The following is a 24,352-nucleotide window of genomic DNA, read 5'->3' as shown; positions in this document are numbered from 1 at the left end:
CTCCTTGATTAGTTTCCACCCATTGCTTCTTGTCCTGCCTTCAGGTGCTTTGGAGAATAGCTTGACTCCCTCTTCTTTGTGGCAAACCCTAAGATATTGGAACAGTGCTATCATGTCCCCCCTCGTCCTTCTCTTCATTAAACTAGACATACCCAATTCCTGCAACCATTCTTCATACTTTTCAGTCTTCAGTCCCCTAATTATCCTTGTTGCTCTTCTCTGTACTCTTTCTAGAATCTCAATCTCTTTTTTACATCATGGCAACCAAAACTAGATGCAATATTCCAGGTGCAATCTTATCAAGGCATTATATAAAGTGGTATATGATCTTGATTCCATCCCTCTATTAATGCAGCCTAGGACTACATTGACTTTTTTGGCAGCTGTAGCACACTGCTGACTCCTACTTACGATCCCTCTCGTAGTTGAGCCAGGTACCACCTATTCTATACTTGTGCAGTTGATTTTTCTTGCTTAAATGTAAAACCTTACTTTTCTCTACATTTAATTTCATTTAGTTAGATAGGGCCTAGTGTTCAAGTCTATCAAGATCCTTCTGCATTTTGAGTCTTTCTTCTGGAGTGTTGGCGATTTCTGGCAGCTTGGTGTCCTTCTGTTCTTCAAATATCTCAAACAGAATATTCTGTTCTGTTGTTCCAATATCTCAAAGTTCCTCCAAATCATCTATTGATCTAGACAGACTGAAAGAAAGAACAACCAGCTTTGGAGTTACAGTTTTAACTTAAGGATTATTTACTTAAGGATTAATAATATTAATCAAGTTTAAAGTGATAATAGGTTACTTTGTTTAAGCATTCTAAAATAAGTCTCTGAATCTGAATAAGTTCTTTGAGTAGAAACTTAATCAGATTCGGTGCTTATTTCTGAATGGACATATAGAACTGCACTAAAGATTGACTGAAATAACAGTAGATAATCCTTTCTTTTTCTTAACAGGAAAATTTCTAGGGTATTAGGCACATTAGTTTGTTACATCTTAATACACCAGCACATTTATTACAGCACAAACTTTAAGGAACTTTATTCTACTTCATAAGAACTTGTTGAGCCATATTGAGTTTTATTTGTTGCTTGTTGAGTCACAGTTGGCAGCCATATAAATTTGATTAATAAATAAAATGTTTGCAGTCCCATCAGTGTAATAAAATAGTTTAAAAATATTGATTAGTACAATATATGATTGTTCCATAAAACCAGCTACCTTACTTTTAATTGTAACCCCTCCACCACAAGTAACAAGAGGTCATACCCACATCAGACTTGATCAGCAAATATCCAAGAAATTTAATGTGTTAAAATGTGTTAAATTTATGGACAGACGTTTGCTGCCATCTGCTGTTATAATATAAGAATAACATTCTTATGTTTTAACATAGGCCTGTGAATTGAAATGTTACATTTTCCATTACAGTGCTATTTATATTTACAAGTCCTCTGAAAGTAAAGGTACAAGAAGAAGTGGCTTTCAATCCCTTGTGGTGCTTACCTCTCCTATAAAAAGGACAATGTCACTTTTTGACAAATAAAAGGGGAAGAAATGGAAGAAGCGGCAGATTTTATTTTCTTGGGTTCCAAGAACACTGCAGATGGCTACTGGAGCCCTGTAATTAAAAGTTGCTTGCTCCTTGGGAGGAAAGCAGTGCCAGGTATTTTTGTACACACAGACTGTTGGATGGAATCCCATACATGCAGGAAAGGTTTTGTTAAGACCTAAAAACAGAACCACTTTTTTTTAAAGGAAACTATATTTATTTATTTATTTATTTATTTATTTATTTATGAGACTTATATACCGCTTTAAGTGCAAGCACTCTCTAAGCGGTGTACACCAGTAAGCAATGTATATATATATTTACATTGCCCCCAACAATCTGGGTCCTCATTTTACCTACCTCGGAAGGATGGAAGGCTGAGTCAACCTTGAGCCGGTGAGATTTGAACCGCTGACCTGCTGAACACAGTCAGCTAAAGTGGCCTGCAGTACTGCACTCTAACTGCTGCGCCACCTCGGTTTGTGTTGAGTAAAAAAAAAAAAAAACTATTGGAATTGAAGCAGAAAAATTATCTGATGGGGATTCCCATGCAGTCCTAAGCTTTCATATTTGTTTTCAGCTTCTCATATATTATCAGATCTTCACATCTGCCAAGCCCAGATTAATAAAATCACAGTTCTTCTAGAATCCCAGGGAACAATATTTCCCAGCAGAAGGAGAACTTGCCATCTTTCAAGGAGAGATTTTTTAAAAAAAAGATTATCTCTTTGTAATGACTTTGTGTCAATTGACAAGCAATATAGGAACTCTATGATCCACAACTCTGACTGTCCCTGATAGCTTGGCCAGTTTCTTTCCAGCTTGGCTGCAGTGGGACACTTTTTTTTTTTTTTTACAAATAAAATGTCATAATTTTCCAGGCAAAATTTCAGGGATCTCCTGCCTCACCCTTCCTTCTGACTCCTGAGCTTCAGTTTTCCAGCAGGTTCTTGAAGAGTACACTGGCTAGATTTAGCAGAGATGTATTCCTTCTGCTAATTTCAACTGTTTGGCAGGAGAGAAGCAACTGTGTAAAACACCAGCCTGCTTCAGATTTTGATTTCTGCCTTTTCCCTCTTGCTTAAAAGGTAAAGGGATTTGGGTCACTCCAACAGGGTAGAAAGGATGGCTGTGTGGAAGCACCCTTCAAATGAATGCCAGCCCTGCACCCTAAACAGTAGGCATTTTATTCAGAACCAATTGCCTGATCTCCCTGATGATAATTAACACTGCCGGCCCTAACTAGAATTAAAAGGGCTGAGAAAAGCACCTGTCTGCAGAGTCGATGCTACCTTCACAGTTCTCAAGATTTTTAACGTGGGAAGAATGGCAGCTAAGCAGCTGGGTACTTCCACTGCATTAAAAATATTCTGGTGCCACCCGCAAGAAAAATACACAACACATAATGGAAACATAATGTGTGGAGAGCAGGGATTCAGATGGAAAAATTATGGAGATGATTGTTCTTGTTACTTCAGCCTGGCAATAATTTGGGAAGAACACTGTTTGGACAATGTCTTCCATAGGCTCCTGATAGTCAGATGGAGAAAGAGTCATATTTGGCTCATTGTGTTCTCAGCATTTCAAAACTGAGATAATTGCATGAGAAAATTGGACAGACCCACTTCAAAATTTTGGAAGGATTAGGGAATGGAAGCTGTGCCCAGACACAGCTCATTTCCTTTATTAAAGTGAATGGAAAACTCTCCATCATACAGATCTCCCTCACTGATCAACCCATACTTGATTTATCTATTTTTTATTATTATTATTATTATTATTATTATTATTATTATTATTATTATTATGGATCATCGCACAGTCAGCCAGATGTTCAGACTGGATTTGGCATTTTGTCTACCTATCGAGTCCTCACTGTCATTGGTATTACCATGTTTGATGGTATTACAGATATCGTCGCAGGATGGAAGCAGTTCCTAGTAAGGCTGCCTTTTGCAGTTGACTAATAGCAAATTTGTCAATGCCAATGGTGTTCAAGTTGTTTTGGGATTGCACCCAAGGAGCCTATTACTATTGGTACTACCCTTGCTTACTTTTGCCACAATCTTTCTATTTCTATTTGTAGGTCTTTGTATTTTGTTATCTTCTCCAGTTCTTATTGACAGACTTTATCTACCAAGGCAAATAGGTGGGCATGGAATGCTACAAGTACATCAGATGGTTCAAGAAGAAAAAATCGCTTTGGAAGGATATCTGAAGAACAATGATGAAGATGCACTGAAATTAATATATCAGGAAGGCTTACTGACTACTGGAAAGACCAAATGAAGAACAGAATAGAGGCATGGGAAGACAAGGCACTACATGGCCAATACGTGAAAAAAATAGCTGGGAAAGCAGATAATAACAAGACCTGGCAATGGTTAAGAGCAGGAAAATTGAAGAAAGAGACCGAGGGACTAATTCTGGCTGCACAAGACCAAGCCTTAAGAACAAATGCATATAAAGTCAAAATTGAGAAGACAGCAACAGACAGTAAGTGCCGCCTATGCAAAGAAGCTGAAGAAACAGTGGACTACTTGGTAAGCTGTTGCAAGAAGATTGCACAGACTGACTACAAGCAGCGGCATGACAAAGTAGCAACAATGGTGCATTGGAAAATCTGCAAAAAATATCATTTGGCTGTAAACAAAAACTATTATTATTATTATTATTATTATTATTATTATTAATGACCAATGACCTGGGATAGGCAGATGTGGATGTTTGATATTATTACAGATATCGTCACAGGATGGAGGCGGTTCCTAGTAAGGCCACCTTTTGCATTTGACTAATGGCAAATTTGTCAATGCCGATGATTGTGTCCAAGTGATGCTCCAGTTGTTTTGAGATTGCACCCAAGGCGCCTATTACTATTGGTACTATCCTTGCTTGCTTTTGCCACAGTCTTTCTATTTCTATTTGTACATCTTTGTATTTTGTTATCTTCTCCAGTTCTTTCTTGTCTATATTATTATTGTTATTATTATTGTTACTACATTTCTCTCCTGTCTTCTGAAAATTCAAGAAGGTACACATGGGAAGGAGTTCAGTGCTCTATTACCTGCCTTTTTCTTTTCTTTTGCCAAGTCCGGTGCAATAGCTAAGACTCCATCCAAGGTTACATAAAGTGTTTCTCCTTATTCTGTGGCCTTTTCTTTGCTGTCTTCCTATTCCCCAATCTATTTGGTCAATTCTCCCATCTTTTCACAACTTATCTGAAGAACATACAACGAGCAGAAGAAACTCTTCTGCTTGTGGAAAGCCAGCCTTCAACATACTCCGTCAAAAGTTAAGGTAGAAAAATAAAGGCCAATCTTACAATATGTAAAATGAGGAATTCATTTGGGAGCAATCAAGGAAAGACCCACCACAAAAACAGAGAATTGTGTATTTATAAGAACAACTTTATTACTCTTACTGAGAAAATCAGAGTGCATGCACAAACTTTAATAGTAATCACAAAAGAGAAATAAAAACTAATTAGAAATATTTCCAGCAAAATTAACTGAAAGAAGAGTCTTCCAAACCTGGAGGTTTTCCAGAAAGTTTTGTTCTGTTGTCCAGGATTAAAATTGCAAGAGATTTCAGTGCAATAAATACCTGGGAATAGAGATGTTATATCACAAAATAGGGCTAAACGCAAGTCTGGTGGAATAATCCAGACCAGGTGCAAGTAATGAAACGGCATTTTTTTCTCTCCAGTGATTTCCACACAGTGACAGGAGACACCAAGTGCAAGTCAATTGTAGACATTTTTTCTTTCTAAAAGCTAAAAGGTGTGACATCATCTGGGTCAATGGGTCTTGAGCTTTTAAAGAGCTCAAGAGAGACAATTTTATTAAAACAAGGTAGTAATCTCTTTGATTTTAATGGTAAATTTAAACATATATTTAATGTTTTGTCCAGGGATACAAGCAAGCCTATATTTAGCACTATTTTATAATAAGACCTGGATAAGACTCATCTTCACTCCTCAGAAAAAAAGGACTCCAATGCCAATATATGTAATCTTCATTCATTCATTTTGTCTCCAGTAAAAAAGATAAAGAATATTAAGATAGTTTGTTTGCCTTTCTAGGGGTAGATAGCAAACATTGCTTTTATGGACCTACTTATGTCAGCTTGCAGGTAACAGAGATTCTGTTTTATGTATCTTTTATATAAGATATAATACTAAATAGATACTCTGCTAACAGGCTCAAATTTGTCAAGATGTTGGATGTGGCATTACAGTTAAAGCCCAACTGTTCACCCAATCACCAATATTATATGCATTTGAACAAGTGCAGGCTTAGAAAGCAATGTCATATCGACCATCTTGTCTGTTTGCACACCCGTGTGTCTGCGCGCACACATAAACACACACATACTGTGGATGCTATTAAATTCTACCTTAATCACAGAGATAATAAAATTATCTGCATAATAAAATTTTGTGTGGTTAGGCAAAGGACATGTATACAGAGCAAGACGACTGAGGCATTTTTAGCCATTTAACTGCACAAGTGACATTGCTGTCATATATATGAATACATGACTATGTAGATCAGTGGTTCTCAACCTTTTTAATGTCACGACCCCCAACCGGTCATAAGTTGAGGACTACTCAACCGGTCGTAAGTCGAGGACTACTCAATTGGTGCAGCACCGTTTGCAGAATGGGACTTTTGGCAGTCTCAGTAGGGCAGAGACAGCCTGGACAATTCTTATTGGCTTTTGAAAGCCAATAGAATTAGACTCTATTCAAGAGAGTCTATTCTATTAGCTTTCAAAAGCCAATAGAATAAAAGGGAGTAGCACAGCTAAGGAAAAGGGGAAAAAATGGCGGACTGCGTTGTTTGGCGACCCCCGTGAAATGGTCGTTCAACCCCAAATGGGGTCCTGACCCACAGGTTGAGAACCACTGATGTAGATTCCTATTCAATTAATTCAATTTAATTTATTTTATTTAAGACATAAATAAACACAAAGCAACACTGAAGCTAACAGAACTACTATATTCCCAATATAACAATCTATATCTAAAGGTTATTTATTTATTTATAAATTTATTCATTCAATCAATTTGCATCTCACCTAAATGACTCTGAGCAGCTCACAAATTAAAATGAAAACAAGTTAAAACCAATATACAAAAATATAAAACATCAACAAACCATTTAAAACAAAAATTAAAATAAGCAAGAAAATGGTAAGAGAACACCTATCCAACCTTGACAAATATAAATCACCGGGACCCAACAGACTACATCCCAGAATTCTCAAGGAGCTGGCAGATGTTATCTCAGAACCATTGCATCATATCTTTCATAAATCCTGGAGCACCGAGGTATACTTGAGGATTGGAAAAGGGCTGATGTGGTTCCCATCTTCAAGAAAGGGAAAAAAAACTGACCCAGGAAACTACAGACCAATCAGTTTAACATCAATACCTGGGAAGATCCTAGAAAAGATAATCAAAAAACAGATCTGCGAACAACCAGAAGCAAATAAAGTTATAACTAGTAGCCAGCAAGGGTTTGTTAAGATTGATTTGGCATGATTTGTTTTTATTTCATTCTTTGATAAAGTGACTAAATTAGTAGACCAGAGAAATGCTGTGGACGTAGTATACTTAGACTTCAGTAAGGCATTTGATAAAGTAGACCACAACCTACTCCTTGGTAAGCTACAAAAAGATGGAATAGATAACATCACCACCAGATGGATCTGTAGCTGGCTGGCAAACTGTACTCAACGAGTAATCCTCAATGGCACTACATCCAAATTGAGAGAAGTAAGCAGCGGGGTACTACAAGGTTCTATCTTAGGCCCAGTACTCTTCAATATCTTCATAAATGACTTAGATGAGCGAATTGAAGGGGAACTCATCAAATTTGCAAATGACACCAAACTGGCAGGAGTAGCCAACACCCCAGAAGACAAACTCAGGATCTAAAAAGATCTTGACAAACTTGAACAATGGGCCCCATCCAACAAAATGAGTTTCAATATGGAGAAAAGCAAAGACTTACATTTAGGCAGGAAAAATCAAAGGTACAAGTACAAATTAGGTGAGACCTGGCTTAAAAACAGTAACTGTGAGAGGGACCTTGGAGTCCTAGCAGACAATCACTTAACCATGAGCCAGCAGTGTGCAGCAGCAACCAAAAAAGCTAATACAATCCTGAGTTGTATAAACAGAGGCATAGAATCAAGAACACACAAAGTATTAGTACCGCTTTATAAAACCCTAGTAAGACCACACCTGGAATACTGCAACCAATTTTGGTCACCATATCACAAAATAGATGTTGAGAGCCTGGAAAAAATTCAGAGAAGAGCAACTAAGATGATCAGAGGCCTGGAGACTAAAACATATGAAGATCGACTGCAGGACTTGGGTTTGGCTAGTCTAAAGAAAAGAAGAAATAGGGGAGACATGATAGCAGTATTCCAGTATTTGAGGGGCTGCCACAAAGAAGTGGGGATCACATTATTCACCAAAGCACCAGAGGGCAGGACAAGAAACAATGGTTGGAAACTGGTCAAAGACAGAAGCAACCTGGAATTAAGGAGAAACTTCTGACAGTGAGGACAATTAACCAGTGGAACAGCTTGCCTCCAGAAATCGTGGGTGCTCCATCACTGGAGATTTTCAAGAAAAGGCTAGACAGTCATTTGTCTGAGATGGTATAGGTTCTCCTGCTTACGCAGGGGGCTGGACTAGAAGACCTCCAAGGTCCCTTCCAGCTCTATTCTATTCAACTTCCATATATTATTCTCTGGTCTTAACAGTATAGCAGACTATCCATGCCTCTTACAGTGGATTAGCAAGAATTCAGGCATGTGCTGACATTTCTCAAATTAGCAACAGGTATTTGTGCACATCTTCGATTGACATTATTTTAAAGGACAACAGGAAATGCATCAGATAGGTGAAAAGATTTGGATCTTAATATAGCCTGGGAGCAGATATAAAACAAACTAAGTTCAGAGGCTGCCAGAAAACATGCCCGTCAGATCACTCGGTGAAAGGAAGGACTTCTTGAAATAAAGGTGTTAGTATAGCATTTAGACCAGTTGTGTTAGGAAATTGCACTCATGGGACCACTTAGGGTTTCCGCTGAAGTTTCTGCCCTACATTAACTGTTGTGCTCATGGGAACCAAAGAATTTTCCAGCATGTGAAGCTGCTCTTATATACCAATGAATTAAGGATCCAATCAGCACACAACCTGTATCACTTCCAACATCTTTATTCCTAACGTCTTGTGTTCCAGTTTTATGTTTTAGTTATTAACCTAGTACTTTTCGTTTAGAAATCATAATGGAAAAAAGAACTGTAGCTCAGAGGGAGACTTTTACTCTACTTTTTAGTATATTGAGAAGTCTAGAGGTAGTCCTCACTTAAAAACTGGTCATTTTACAATTGTTCGAATTACGACAGCCACAGATAGACCATTGTAAATGATCACGCAACCCCCCCCCCCATCGACATGTGACTGCATGCCAGGAAAGTCACCTTTACAATTGGTTGTGGCATTTCATCGTCATATGACTGTGATTTATTTATTTATTTTGCTGGTTTCCAGGAAAAAAAAATGTCCATTCAAATGAAGGGGTTCACTTAAAAAACGTGGCATTCACTTAACAACATAGCATTCACTTAACAACTGCAGTATTAGTGACATTCATTGACCACTGCAAAAATGGCCAGAAAATTACTTCCAGTGATGTGGGTGCCTCGTCTCATAACTGTACCAACTTAACAACATAATTTCAGGCTCAATTACAGTCATAAGTCAAGGACGAGTTGTAGCAAAATTATGGGAGAATTGCTAGTTTAAGGGGCATAAAACAATGATAAGGTTTCCAGTTAAAGCATAGGGGGAAAAAATGCATGGGAAAGGGAGTTACAGATAGTCCTCGACTTATATCCATTTGTTTAGCAACCGTTCAAAGTTACAACAGCACTGAAAAAAGTGATTTATGACCATTTTTGACTGTTTTTTTCACACTTAAGATGGTTGCAGCATCCTCATAGTCACATGATCAAAATTTGCTTGCTTGGCAACTTGGCATATATATCACATATATATAACAGTTGCAGTGTCCTGGTGTTATATGATCACCTTTTGTGACCTTCTGACAAGCGGAATTAATGGGGAAGCCAGATTCACTTAACAATTGTGTTACTAATTTAATAACTGCAGTGATTCATTTAACAACTGTTGCAAGAAAGGTCATAAAATGGGATAAAAATACTGTAACTATCTTGTTTAACAGCAAAAATGTTGGGCTAAGTCGAGGACTACCTGTATGTTATTACCAGATGAATGAAAAAAGAGGGCATTTTGAATAAATGATTGTAATATTTATTCTACTTTGACTATTGGGTTATTATGCCATTGTTACACATAGTGAACAGATTTCATGTGTGTTGCTCTTATTGAATGTAAATTGAAATCAGATCCAGATTTTAATCTGTTTTCTAGACTAAACTCATTGTTAAAACTTGGATGTACCCTCATCCAGAATCACATCTTAGTTTTGGCAATCATTCATTTGTTCTTTGGAACATAAAATAGAAAAGATTGCCAAAGCCCAATAGAACCTCAATTTATGCTAATTAATGAATAGATTTTTGGGGAAGAATCAGATTCCTACTATATCTCAAGACATGAAAGTCTTTAGTGGCTTTAAAAATACATATAAAAGCTTCATAAAAGGAAGCATCTTTGTGATAGCATCTTTGTGAAGCATCTTTGTGATAAAATTTCAGATGTATATCCAGCAATATTCTATGTTGCTGTCTTCTTTATTTTGGTTTATTGCGCATTGCCATGATTCCATCTGGAAACTGGTGATATATAGTCTTAACACTATTTTGGTGTATGATGATCAAGCCTATATTTAGGTTCCACAGCCCTTTGGCTTCAACAAAAAATTGAAGAGTTCTTACATGTACACATAAATATGTCTAAAAGGTCAGTCTGAAGATCTTCCAAAAGAAATGCCTTCATCCTTTGGAGATGTTTATTTTTTTAAGCTTCTAATTTTTAAAAAATTAATTATTGTTCCTGTAGAAGGATTATATTTTCATGGGGTGTTGTTGATCGAGAAATAAAATCATTTCAGAAAAACCCTTAAGGAAATCAAGAAGAGGAAAAGGTAAAAGAGAGTCTCATATATCCAGACTGAAGACCAGCTGCTTTTTTTCTCCTACCCTGTGAAAAGTTCGGGATGGTTTAAATAGTTGTTCTTTTCTTGCCATCCTCACATTCATGTCAATGTCAGAAGTTCACCGTGTAATTATGATGCCAGGAGGTGAATAATAGTTGAAATTCCTTGCCCCAAACAATTCTTCCTCAAGTGAATCTCGTCTTCTGTTCCTGCCCAGGAAGGGGGAAGAATTGTTCAAGTGGCCTGTATATTTTTCTAGGCTCTTCATTCAGGCATAAAAAATATTCAAGATGCTAGGATCTAGCGGTAAAGCGACCCCCCCCTCCGCCCCACCCCAGCAAAAGGCAGCTGCAACTCACCTTTGACATGTAGGGATCATGTCAGCATAGACAAATGTGGGGAGTAAATTTCTGGTGATTTGCACACTGGTTGGAAAACATGTAATTTAGTCTGTCAGGATAATTTAGGAAATCACTGAGATCTACTCTAGGATGGGCTAGGGAGTGAAGCTGAGCAGAAATTATTCAATCAGGAGCAATTAATTTAGAACAACAACACAGGGAAAACAACCAATAATGAAAGCAAATGAGTCCTGTCAGATAAAGACATTTTGCACATAGATTAATGATTTGAAAAGTACAGAAACCTTATTAGGTTTGTGTTTTCAAGGAAAATGTCTAGTTTAATGAAGAGGACAAGGGTGACCTGACAGCAGTGTTACAATATCTCAGGGGCTACCGCAAAGAAGAGGGAGTCAAGCTATTCTCCAAAGCACCTGAAGGCAGAACAAGAAGCAACGGTTGGAAACTAACCAAAGAGAGAAGCAACCTAGAACCAAGGAGAAATGTCCTGACAGCTAGAAAAATTAACCAGTGGAGCAACCTGCCTCCAGAAGCTGTGAATGCTCCAATACTGGACGTTTCTAAGAAGAGATTGGACAACCATTTGTCTGAAATGGTATAAGGTTTCCTGCCTAAGCAGGGGGTTGACTAGAAGACCTCCAAGGTCCCTTCCAACTCTGTTATTCTATTCTATTCTAAAATGCTGGAAATGCTTGCTTTTTGAAAAGAGTTGTTTTCGGAGTCAGTTCTGGTTGGAAGATATACTGTCTGGCTGTAATGATGACTAAGACTACTGTGTGGATTCATAAGAGCCATATAAAGCCACAAATGGCAAAGAATGATGCTAAATGGGTCTTAGTAAGAGGGGATGATTAGATCAATAAGATTTATCCTGACATTAATGGTAAGTTGAAAGAATTTGCTTTTCTTGTAACATCACTGAAAGAATTGTATGGATGCTATTCACTTTCCTCTCACGTTTTGACAGCAATCTCAGCAATTCTTCAGGTCAAGATATTGGACCTATCCTAGGAACAGCCAGACTGGGTTAGACTACCAGCTAATGAGAACTCTACTGACAAGACATAAGTGCAATGCCACTTTGCTCTAGCAATTGGGAGTCAATATATATTGATAGTGGAGATAATAGACTTATGAGGACAAGTAGGGTTTGATCATTTAATCCTTGGATTTTTATAATCCTCTTATAAAACCATCAGGATGCTGACCATTACATAGGCTGTGGTTGTGAGTTCCGTTGTTTATTTATAGATAACTATGTGCTGTGTCAAGAAGCAGTCTTTCCCCATCTGTGGACTGGATCCGTATCAACTTTACATCAATCATCATTCCCACCCTTCTCTCCTACAACTGTCTCAGAGGGGTAGCTGCTCCATCTAACTCACACACATACTTCTATCTACACAAGCCATATATTCAGGCCAGAACTTACCACCCACTGATTCAAGGACCCTCCCCATCCACTCCATTTGGCCTTAGTTGGGGTTAAGACAACACTTCTCATTATTCTCTCACTCCAGGTATGGTTCCCTCTTACTCATACACAATCAAATATTCTGCTATAACTCTTCACTTCATATCCAAATCTAGGATTAGCACCATCCATAGATGAAAGATGTCAGCAGTGCTCACTGCAGATGGGTGGCATTTGTTGTGTCCTGGGCCTGATGAGGAAACTCAGCAGGCCCAGAATTGTTGCAAATGGTCCCGGGCATTCTAAAAGCTGCCCGGGACCAGACAGAGTGGTGCCAGCCTTGTGCGTATGCGCAAGGCGCGAAGTAAAAAGAACTCTTATTGGTTCACTCTGTCCGGGTTTCAAGCCCTATAAAAAGGCCTGCGTGCCTTTTGCTTTTTGCTTGGAGTTGGAGTAGGAGAATAAAGCATTGTTAGTTGTCACCATGTGTCTTCACCTTTCACACGTGAACGAAGGATTTAACACTGGCGACGAAGGTGGGATCCTTTGCAAGCTGAAACAAAAGATTTAAGGACTTACCCTGGAAGTCCTGAAGAGGGGAAGACGGCGTCTGAATCAGCGTCCCAGCCTACCAGTATAGAGTCGCTGGAGGGTAAGCTTGGCTAAAGGACCCTTTCTCCAAACAGCAGCTTGCAGAAGAAGCGAGTGGTGAAGATCATAAACTTTACGATGTCGAAGATTGGCCGCTTGACTGATTTCAATGTCTCCCACCCAGAGAGATGGAATTCCTACATAGCACGGGTGGAGAACTACTTCAGAGTAAATCAGATTAGAGAAGATGGCCTGAAGGCAGCAACTCTTTTGTATGCCTGTGGACAAGAAGCTTTTGACATCGCAGAAAATCTGGTGGCCCCTGCACCTCTGGAGTCAGTAATATATACTGACTTGAAGAAAATGTTGAAGGAACACTTCCAGCTGAAGTTATCCGTCATTGCTTGGAGGCACGCATTCGAGCAGAGAGACCAGAGGCCGGGTGAATCTGCTGCAGACTTTATTGCGGCCTTAAGGCAAGCAGCCAGACCTTGTGAGTTCAAGGATTTGGAAGAGAGGCTGCGAGATCACTTTGTCCGCGGCTTAAGGAGCAGAGACTTACAACAAAAAATTTTTGCAAAAGAAGATGTTTCCTTCCAAGATGCGTTGCGAGAGGTGGCAGCTGAGAAAGCAGCAGGTGGGGCTGTGAAGGCCTTGTGCCTCACCAGGAATCCTCCAGACACAGCTACTGTCCATCAAGAGGACGCTCGAGAAGGATCAGAAGTGGATCCTGAAGAGGAGGTCGACAGACTTCACCAGCCAGCTGAGAGGAGACAGAAGGGACGTCTGGTCAAGGCCCCAGCATCTCTTCAATTGTGCGGAGGACACCACAAGCGAGCTGATTGCCGGTTCTGCTCTGCCATTTGCCGGGCATATGGCAGGCAAGGCCACATTGCATCTGTTATGTCCCGAGCCTTGCAAACGGCTCGGGCGTTTGCAGGCAGTCCCGGGCAGGTGCAAAGCTGCCCGGGACCAGACAGGCTGTCGCCAGTGCCATGCGCATGCGCGGGTGCTGGCGCGGGAAAAGTAACACATTTACCCGGGAGTTGCCTATATAAGAGGCTGCGAGGCGTTTGGGCGAGGCTGAAGCCATCTTCCTGTAAGCTGAACGCTGAATAAAAGAAACTGAGAACTCCAGCTGCTTCTCGTGTCTATTTTCCCGCCACGGACTCAACACTGGCGATGAAGGTGGGATGCCTTGCACTACCTGGAAAGGAAAAAGTGTAAGCTTACCCAAGGAGTCCTGAGCGGCGGAAGAGGAACGGCGTCGACTCGGCAGCTGCCCGCCAATCCGGTGCGCATTCGGGGGTAGGCTGGCTGATAGACCCGTCTCCTGAAGATCCGAAGATGGCGAAAATCGGAAGGCTTTCGGAATTCGACGTCTCACATCCAGAGCGGTGGGAGTCCTACGTATCCAGAATGGAGAACTACTTCAAGGCAAACCAAGTGAGGGAAGATAGCTTGAAGGCTGCCACCCTGCTTTGCGTTTGCGGCCAAGACGCCTTCGAAATCGCAGAAAACCTTGCAGCACCTGTCCCAGTAGAGTCTGTAAGCTACGCAGACCTGAAGAAGCTGCTGAAGGAGCACTTCCACCCCAAGGTGTCCGTTATCTCATGGCGCCACACCTTCGAACAGAGGGATCAACGGTCCGGTGAGTCAGCCAAGGAATACATCGCCGCGTTACGGAAGGCCGCCAAGCCCTGCGAGTTCAAGGACCTCGAGGAACGACTGAGGGACCGATTCGTGTGCGGGTTAAGGCATCGAGAGCTACAACAGAGACTTTTCGCTAAGGAAGAATTATCCTTCCAAGACGCCTTAAGGGAAGTCACCGCAGAAGAAGCAGCAGGCGGCGCCGTCAAGAACATGCGGCCGATCAGAAGCAGTGCAGAGGGTGCGTCCGTGCACCAGGAAGACGTCCAACGAAACTCCGAGGAGGATCCAGACGAGGAAGTCGACCGTCTACACCCCGCGAAGGAAGGAAACCAGAAGGGAAGCTCTTCGGCTCCGCTCAAGTGCATCGGCTGTGGAGGTCGCCACAGGAGAACCGACTGCAAGTTCCGCTCCGCTACCTGCTGGGCATGCGGCAAACTAGGGCACATTGCAGCTGTGTGTCTGGGCCGACGAAAGGCACAACCCCAAGAAGAACGCCTGAAGGGTACCAGACTCCCCAGCCAGAATAGGGTAGGTTTTTGCGCTTCGCGAAGAAGCATCTGTAGGACAGGCACACACAAGCCCATGAAGAAAAAGCTGTCACTCAACGTGAAGCTACAAGGGGTTCCATTATCTATGGAACTAGACACAGGGTCTGCCCTTTCCATCATTTCATTGCATACATTTAGGAAGATTTGTTCCAGTAGTGGGACTAAGGCCAAGTTAAGGCCTTCTGATATTGTATTAACAGATTTTCAGAACTCAAGAGTGTGTGTTAAGGGGGAGGCCACCCTTAACGTGCAATACAAGAGTTTTGAAGGTCCACTAGACTTATTAGTAGTAGGGGGTGAACGAACGAGTCTCATAGGACTCGATTGGTTTGAGGCCCTGGGGATACACGTCACAGGACTCAACAGCTTACAAACACTCGACCTACAGGAAGTCTGCAAAGAATTTGCAGATGTTTTCAGCCCCCAGCTGGGCACATTCAAAGGACCACCTGTGTCCTTAAAGCTAGACCCCACTGTCACTCCCATTAGGATTAAAGCAAGAAGGGTCCCTTTTGCTTTAAAAAGTAAGATTGACACTGAATTAGACAAACTAATCCAACAGGGAATCCTAGAACCTGTTGATTCCAGCCCGTGGGAGACCCCCATTGTCACGCCTCTAAAGGCAAATGGGGACATTCGCATTTGTGCTGATTACAAATGCACACTCAATAAGGCATTGCAGCAACATGCCTATCCTGTTCCTGTGGTCAGTCACATCCTGGCCTCTCTCAAGGGGGGGCGTGTTTTTGCAAAGCTTGACCTAGCTCAAGCATATCAACAGCTGCCTGTTGATGATGATGATGCTATAGCTCAGACCATTGTGACCCACAGGGGAGCCTTTAAGGTAAAAAGGCTACAGTTTGGAGTGAATGTCGCTCCTGGGATTTTCCAAAGCGTAATGGAAAACACACTACGAGGTATACCAGGGGTCTGCCCCTACTTTGACGATGTCTTGATTGCAGGAGACTCCACACACATTCTAGCTGAAAGGCTTAGGGCTGTCCTGTTAAGATTCAGGAAATCAGGCCTCAAGCTCAGAAAAGACAAATGCAAGATTGGGGTGCCTTCTACTGAATTTCTGGGATTCAAAATTGATGCTGCTGGGATTCATCCTGCTGAATCCAAACTAACTGCTATTTTAGAAGCACCCAGGCCAAAGTCTAAGGCCGAACTTCAGGCCTTCTAGGCCTCCTGAATTTCTACAATTCTTTTCTTCCACATAAAGCTAGTGTAGCTGAGCCTCTTCACAGGCTACTAGACAAACAAGCTGTGTGGCTGTGGTCACAAGCACATGAGGCTTGCTTTAAAGAAGTCAAGGCCTTGCTCACTTCTAACAGTGTTCTTGCACATTTCAACGAGTCTCTTCCTGTGTGCATCGCTTGTGATGCGTCCCCCTACGGGGTTGGAGCTGTCCTGAGTCACCTCAGGTCTGATGGAACTCAGGTTCCTATTGCATACTACTCCAGAACACTGTCTTCTGCCGAGCGCAACTACGCTCAGATAGACAGGGAGGCTCTGGCTGTTGTTGCTGGAATTAAAAAATTCCACGATTTTCTATATGGCAGGCATTTCACGGTCTTCACTGACCATAAGCCTCTGCTGGGACTGTTTACCACACGTAAGCAGACTCCCCACATCATTTCCCCTAGAATGCTTAGGTGGTCTATTTTTTTGTCTGCATATGATTTTTCATTACTCCACAAGCCTGGGAAAGAAATGGGCCATGCTGATGGCCTCAGTAGGTTGCCTCTGCCAGTAGTAGAAGCTGACCCCGCGCCAGCTGTCAACATTCTATCAATCCAAGCCTTGCCCGAGCTCCCTCTTAGTGCCAGGGATGTTACCGCTGAAACAGGTACAGATCACACACTTTCACGTGTCCGCTCCTGGGTCCTGTCCGGGTGGCCTGAGCACTGCCCTAGTCCTGAGTTTCAGAGTTTCTGGTCCAAAAGGAACGAACTGTCCCTTTCTCAGGGCTGTCTGCTTTGGGGAAATAGAGTTGTCATTCCCACCTCAATGAGGACTAGGGTCTTAGAATCCCTCCACGAGGGTCATCCTGGCATTGTTCGTATGAAGGCTCTTGCACGAAGCCACTTGTGGTGGCCTGGTTTAGATAAAGATATTGAGGCTAAGGTACACGCATGCCACCTGTGCCAACGATCTCGCCCAGAGATGCCCCAAGCTCCTGTGCATAGATGGGAGGAAACACAGTCCCCATGGTCTAGGGTGCACATTGACTACGCTGGGCCCTTTCAGGGCCAGTTCTTCTTGGTCCTTGTTGACAGCCATTCAAAATGGCTTGAGGTTGTGCCTGTCTCATCCACCACCACTGCAAAGACTATTCAGGTACTGAGGGGGATTTTTGCTGCACACGGGCTGCCAGATGTCATTGTGTCCGACAACGGCCCTCAATTCACCTCCTCCGAATTCCAAGCTTTCTTACAGGCAAACCTGATTCGTCATGCCACGTCTGCGCCTTTTCACCCGTCCACCAACGGTATGGCTGAACGCATGGTGCGCATCGCAAAGGACGCCTTGAAGAGACTCACCTACGGGGACTGGCATCACAGGTTGGCTGACTTTCTCCTTTCTTATCGCACCACACCGTCCACTTCTACAGGGAGAAGTCCAGCTGAACTTCGTTGGGGGCGCCAACTTACTACTAGACTTGACCGGTTGCATCCGGACAGACTGCCTTCATCTACCTCACATCCTAGGGCACCTAGACAACTACTTGTGGGTGCCCCGGTTTGGGCTCGCAATTACGGGCCTGGTCATACATGGGTCCCCGCTTCTGTGTCCAGGATCACAGGTCCTCTCTCCTACGAGGTTGCCCTGGACAACGGTCGTGTCCTGCGTCGGCACATCGACCAACTTCGCTCTAGGCGAGACTTTTCTGCTGAGACTCCTGGGTCTTTTCCAGGGGGGGAGGGGGACCCTTTGGAGCAAAGGGAAGGGCAAGAGCTACTGCCCATCTCCACTGAGGGAGCCACAAACGGCCCATCCCAGGGTTCCGCAATTGCTCCGAAAAGAAAGTCATGGAGCTTACCCACACAACAGGCACTCACGCCTACTCCAGCCAGGGAGTCACCCCGGGGGCATACTCACTTTCCACACACATCACACAGCACTCCAGCAACGGAGGATACCCGGGGGCATCCCAACAAATCATTCCCCGCAAGAGAGCTGGCACACAATTCCCAAGGTTGGCCTGACCTTACCCCAAATCCTACAGGGGGTCAAACATACACAGAGCTAGTCGAGGAGCCAAGTCCCGACTACAACACCCCTAGCACAAATCAGGGAACACCTGAGTTTTGGGAAAGTACAGAAACCCACACGAGCCCGAGCACAGAATGGGGTTCAGGGAATGGACAGCCTCCTGACAGGTCTTGGACTGACCAAGGAGGTTCTACAGAGACGCCCAGCAGTGGCTATCACTTCAAGGGGCCTGAGGGTCTACAGCTAGGTAGGACAACCAGGTCACAAAGCAACAGAAGCCCTGGCCTGACGAGCCCGGTGGGCAAGCAAGCAGGCCAGGCATCGGGGCACAGTCCTTGGAAGACACCAGGGCACAATAGAGAGAACAGGCTCACGCCTCCCTCCAGTCAGGGAACTTATGCCAGTAACCCAGAGCTAAGAAGGTCACAGAGAGCAAAGAAATCTCCTAAGTACCTAGAAGATTACATAACATTGCTGGCAAGGCAAAAGCCAGTAAACAGTGGGCGCATTGGGGAGCAAATTGTCATGTAAAATAAATGTTGTATGTTGGTAGTAGTTTTAGCCCGGGGGAAAGGGGTGTTATGTCCCGAGCCTTGCAAACGGCTCGGGCATTTGCAGGCAGTCCCGGGCAGGTGCAAAGCTGCCCGGGACCAGACAGGCTGTCGCCAGCGCCATGCGCATGCGCGGGTGCTGGCTCGGGAAAAGTAACACATTTACCCGGGAGTTGCCTATATAAGAGGCTGCGAGGCGTTTGGGGAGGCTGAAGCCATCTTTCTGTAAGCTGAACGCTGAATAAAAGAAACTGAGAACTCCAGCTGCTTCTCGTGTCTATTTTCCCGCCACGGACTCAACAGCATCCATCTGTTTGGGTCGCCAGAAGGTTCAACCTCGGGAAGAATTGCTTCAGAAAGGTATGAAGGTCCCCAACCAACACAGGGTGGGTTTCTGCGCATCGCGTAGAAGCATTCTGAGAACAGGGACACACAAGCCCCTTAAGAAGAAACTTTCCATTAACGTAAGGTTGCAAGGGGTTCCCTTACTGATGGAGTTGGACACTGGGTCCGCTCTTTCCATTATTTCAATTAATACCTTCAAAAGGATTTGCAGCAGTAGTGGCCTTCAAGTTAAACTCAGGCCATCGAATCTAATACTCACTGATTTTCAAAATTCTATGGTGTGTGTTAAGGGGGAGGCCACTTTTAAGGCACAATATAAGGATTTTGAAGGTTCCCTAGATGTGGTGGTTGTTGGGGGTGAACGTACAAGTCTTATTGGACTCAATTGGTTCGAGGCTCTGGGAATCCAAGTAACTGGGCTGCAAAGCTTGCAAACGCTGGGCCTTGCCGAGGTTTGCAAGGAGTTTGCAGATGTGTTTAGTTCAGAACTAGGATCCTACAAGGGGCCTCCCATTTCTCTACGGTTAGACCCAACCATCACGCCCATCAGGGTTAAGCCTAGGAGGGTACCTTTTGCCCTCAAGGGTAAGATAGATGCTGAGCTGGACAAATTGCTCCAGCAGGGCATTTTAGAACCTGTGGATTCTAGTCCATGGGAAACCCCCATAGTAATGCCTCTAAAGGTTAATGGGGAAATACGTATATATGCAGACTACAAGTGTACACTGAATAAGGCGTTGCAACAGCACGCTTATCCAGTCCCTGTTGTAAGCCACATCCTGGCCTCCCTCAAGGGGGGGGCACATTTTTGTGAAACTTGACCTGGCACAGGCCTATCAACAGCTACCTGTTGATGAGGCAGCTGCAGAGGCCCAGACTATTGTAACTCACAGGGGGGCCTTCAAGGTCAAGAGACTGCAATTTGGGATCAATGTAGCCCCTGGCATATTCCAAAGTGTCATGGAGAGCACACTTTGAGGTATTCCTGGGGTCTGTCCCTACTTTGATGACGTCCTCATTGCTGAGGAGTCATCTCAAAATTTAGCAGAAAGATTAAGGGCTGTCTTGCTTCGTTTTCAAAAAGCAGGCCTTAAGCTAAAGCAGGATAAATGCAAGATAGGAGTCACTTCCACTGACTTCTTAGGTTTCAGGATTGATGCCCAAGGCATTCACCCTGCTGAAGCTAAACTACAAGCTATTCAACAGGCCCCAAGCCCCAAGTCCAAGAGTGAGCTGCAAGCCTTCTTGGGGCTCTTAAACTTTTGCCATGCATTTCTCCCACACAAGCTGCAGTGGCAGAGCCATTACATAGGCTTTTAGACAAGCAGTGGACTAAAGTCCATGACAAGAGCTTCAATGAGGTTAAGGCCTTCCTCACTTCTAATGCTGTTTTAGCGCATTTCAATGAGCAACTGCCTGTTTGCATCGCATGCGATACATCTCCTTATGGGGTGGGAGCAGTACTTAGCCATCTGAAGGCTGATGGGACACAAGTCCCTGTGGCCTATTATTCAAGGATTCTGTCATCTGCAGAGTGGAATTATGCTCAGATTGACAGAGAAGCCTTGGCCATAGTGGCTGGCATAAAGAAATTTCATGATTTCTTATACGGCTGCCACTTCACGGTCTATACAGACCATAAACCTCTGTTGGGTTTGTTTACTACTAACAAACAGACACCACACATCATTTCTCCTCGTATACTGAGATGGTCCATTTTCCTGTCAGCATATGACTACACTCTAGTTCACAAACCTGGAAAAGAAATGGGCCATGCAGATGGCCTAAGCAGATTGCCTTTAACTCAGGTAGAAGCAGACCCTGCTCCTGCCATAAATATTCTTTCCATTCAGGAGTTGCCTGAATCTCCCCTCAATGCTAGGGACATGGCTGCTGAAACTGCCACTGATCACACGCTTACACGCGTGCTGACATGGGTGTTGTCAGGATGGCCTGACACCTGTCCAGATGCGACATTTCAAAGTTTTTGGCAAAAGAGACACACACTGCTACCTTTAATGGGTGCCTTTTATGGGGGAGTAGAGTAGTTATCCCAGCCTCACTGAGGTCTGGGGTCTTGTCCTCTCTGCATGAGGGACATCCAGGCATTGTACGCATGAAAGCGTTTGCGCGCAGCCATCTTTGGTGGCCTGGGCTTGATAAAGCTATCGAGGCTCAGGTGCACGGGTGCTAAGTGTGCCAACAATCACGGCCTGAAATGCCTCAGGCCCCTGTACATAAGTGGGAGGAGACACACACACCGTGGTCAAGGGTACATTTAGATTATGCTGGGCCCTTCCAGGGGCAATTCTTCCTTACCCTTGTTGATAGCCACTCCAAGTGGCTAGAGATTGTTCCTGTTTCCTCCACTACTACTGCCAGGACTATCCAGGTGTTGAGAGTAAAGGGAGTATATGAATGTTATTATGCATTTTTTAAAATATACCACTTTAGCCTCTCATCAGATGAATTTGCTGTGGTCTCAGAAACAAAACTTTGGTGCAATATTTCTGGCCCCATCTTATGCAGACTACACATTACACTAAGGTATATTTCTGCAACAAATCTTGGGTTGGCATAGTATATACCCAGAGTAATTGTGGTCTCCTAACAATAGCCTCATAGCATGTTCGGTGTTCATTTTTTTAAAGAATAATTCATGTCTAAAATCACAATAAGATTTTAATTACATATTTAAGTTCTAACAGAATTTTAGAATGGAATTGCTGTTAATTTCTGCACTTCCATTTATGGACAAATAAATGCAAAATTGGTTGAACACTTTCTTTCACTGTGCCTGTTTCTTTTTTTAAAAAAAAAAAACTGGCTAACAGTCTCTGCTAGTCTATATGCCCACGTAATCCATCTTGATAAGAGACCACATCATATAGAATTTCATAGGAAATGGCTCCACAGTCATGGTTTGGCAATAACAGCCCAGGCCTTGCTGTTTTGTCTCATAATCTTGAGTCAGCTGACAAAAAAGCAGAAATCTGAGCAGACCTTGAGGTCACTTCCTCAATTTATCCCTAAGTGTGACACCCAGAAGCTCAAGGGTCTACCAAGAGCTTAGCCTCAGCACAGAAGATTTGAAAACTTGTAGGGTGAGATTTATTAACCACCTTTTTCAAGGAGACAGATGAGTTTTGCCAGGGATACTCACAGTGGCACTGCAAAAGTCTTTGAATAGATTTTGTTTTTCTTTTTAGCTGCTTATAAAACGAACAGGTAGGTAAACAGCATGGAATGTTTCTGTTGAGCTAAGCAAGATAGAAGATCATGTATGGGTGATTTCAGTTTACATTCTAGCATTCATTCTGGGGTTTTCGAGGTGCTGGCCGCCTTTCCTGCATTGTACGGAGATGATTGTGTGGCTCTTAAAATTTGTCTGCTCAAGCGCCATTGCAGCCTGTCCGAAAGCTTGCGTGTGTTGAAAGAAAGACATCTGCTTTAGCACTGCACTTGAACTGCTTGACAGGCCAGTCGATTTATACTCCATCAGCTGCTTCTATATTAAATGCTACACACGTAGGTAAAATTAGAAATTAATCGGATCGGATTTCCAAGGATAGATTCTGCTATACTTCCCAGACCGATGGGGCTTCATGGCCTGAGCTTTCCAGCATTGAAAGGGAGATTGTTTGGCAGAGACAGAGAAGGCCTCTGCTATTCCATTAATCCCAGAAATCGACATCCCCTTGCTATCAAAACGCCTCATTATGTTTGATGTGTTTGCAACATATTTTGAGGCACATCGCAATTTCTGAAAAGAATCCTCAAAAGATATGATGCGGCCAAAGGCCATATATAAATGGGCTGCTCTTATGAGACAGGTAACTTTTAAAAACAAAGCATCCCACAAGGAATAGCATATTTGACAAAATACAAAATTAGTTTTCAAACTATTTGGCCTTGGAAATGAGTCTTTTGAATCTGTGTGGTTTGTTAACCTACAATGCCAAGTTGAAAAACTCCAAAGTGGCTGGGAGGATAATTCCAGTTACACAACAGCCGGATCGGCACTTTTATGATTGCAGTCACAGGATCTATTCTTAGCTGCCCCTCTGAAAGGATGAGTTACAATATCCATAATTTCCATAAGTAACTGCTGGTTGGAGTGATAGGAATTGCAGTTTAACATATTGGGGGGGGGGGGAAATGAGATATTCTATTATCTTGTTTTGTACTTTCAGGAAGCAAAATGGGAGCAAAGCCTTATATTTTTAGGAGATTTTATCTAATATTTACTTGCAATGGAAATCACTATAAATTCCACCCATGGCTGGATGAAACTGGTGTAGATTTCAATTAAGTGTCCCTTTAAGATAGACATGTCAAACTCGCAACGTCACGTGACGTCGCGCAACATATTGGAGCTTTTTTGCCATTGCCGGCAATGGGGTGGGCGCGGCTCCAGTATGATGAAACCGGCCCATGGGCCAGCAGTTTGACACCCCTGCTTTAAGGCATGTACATTAGCATTGTCACTCCTTGACAAAAGTAGGAGACTTTTAATCCATCTCAACTTTCACCTGGCTAGAAGAGTTTTCGTAAGTTTTATCTTTTTATTTTTCGAGTGAGTAATACGCAGAGATTTTTTTTTAAAAAAACTTTCATATGTTCACATAACAGATGAGATTTAATTCAATAGTGTGCCACTACATATCAAGCTGTATATAATTATTCAGCAATTATCCAATATTTATATAGGGATGGCTGCAAAATAAGTAAGACATTCACAAAGGAATCTTGGATTAAACTTTAAACAGGAGACCTCTGTGAAATTTTCTGGAACAGAAAAATACCAAAAGTGGTTGCCCAGTTGCAGCTGATGGAATGCATGCAAAAGTTTCCTTCGTGTTCAGCCTTTTTTGTAGTTCTCTGAAGAGGAAGATAACATTACTGCAATGTGTATGTGTGTGTAAGATCCACTCTCAGCAGCTTCT

At 42.8% G+C, this 24,352-nt stretch overlaps 1 protein-coding gene and 1 long non-coding RNA gene across 3 annotated transcripts in view; one reads left to right on the top strand and one right to left on the bottom strand.

Annotated features, from left to right (window-relative positions):
• Positions 1 to 298: 298 nt before the first annotated feature.
• LOC120310632 overlaps positions 299 to 24,352 on the bottom strand; it is a 32,064-nt gene continuing 8,010 nt past the window's right edge. Inside the window, exon 3 of the long non-coding RNA XR_005557415.1 lies at positions 299 to 701. This is a non-coding gene — a long non-coding RNA (uncharacterized LOC120310632). The remainder of the gene's footprint in view (positions 702 to 24,352) is intronic.
• The window catches only part of MYOT (myotilin), a 55,716-nt gene continuing 53,813 nt past the window's right edge, over positions 22,450 to 24,352 (top strand). The window contains exon 1 of one of the 2 annotated variants that reach the window (XM_039349253.1): positions 22,450 to 22,634. The gene's annotated coding sequence lies outside the window, so the exon portion shown is untranslated. Of the gene's footprint in view, positions 22,635 to 23,937; positions 23,957 to 24,352 lie in introns of those variants that run through there. The other variant, XM_039349255.1, reaches the window with a different exon arrangement.

Source organism: Crotalus tigris, unplaced genomic scaffold, assembly GCF_016545835.1.
Source record: "Crotalus tigris isolate CLP2741 ecotype Arizona unplaced genomic scaffold, ASM1654583v1 scf7180000018239.1010054, whole genome shotgun sequence".
NCBI classification, from domain to species: domain Eukaryota; kingdom Metazoa; phylum Chordata; class Lepidosauria; order Squamata; family Viperidae; genus Crotalus; species Crotalus tigris.
This window is presented reverse-complemented; position numbering and strand designations above follow the sequence as displayed.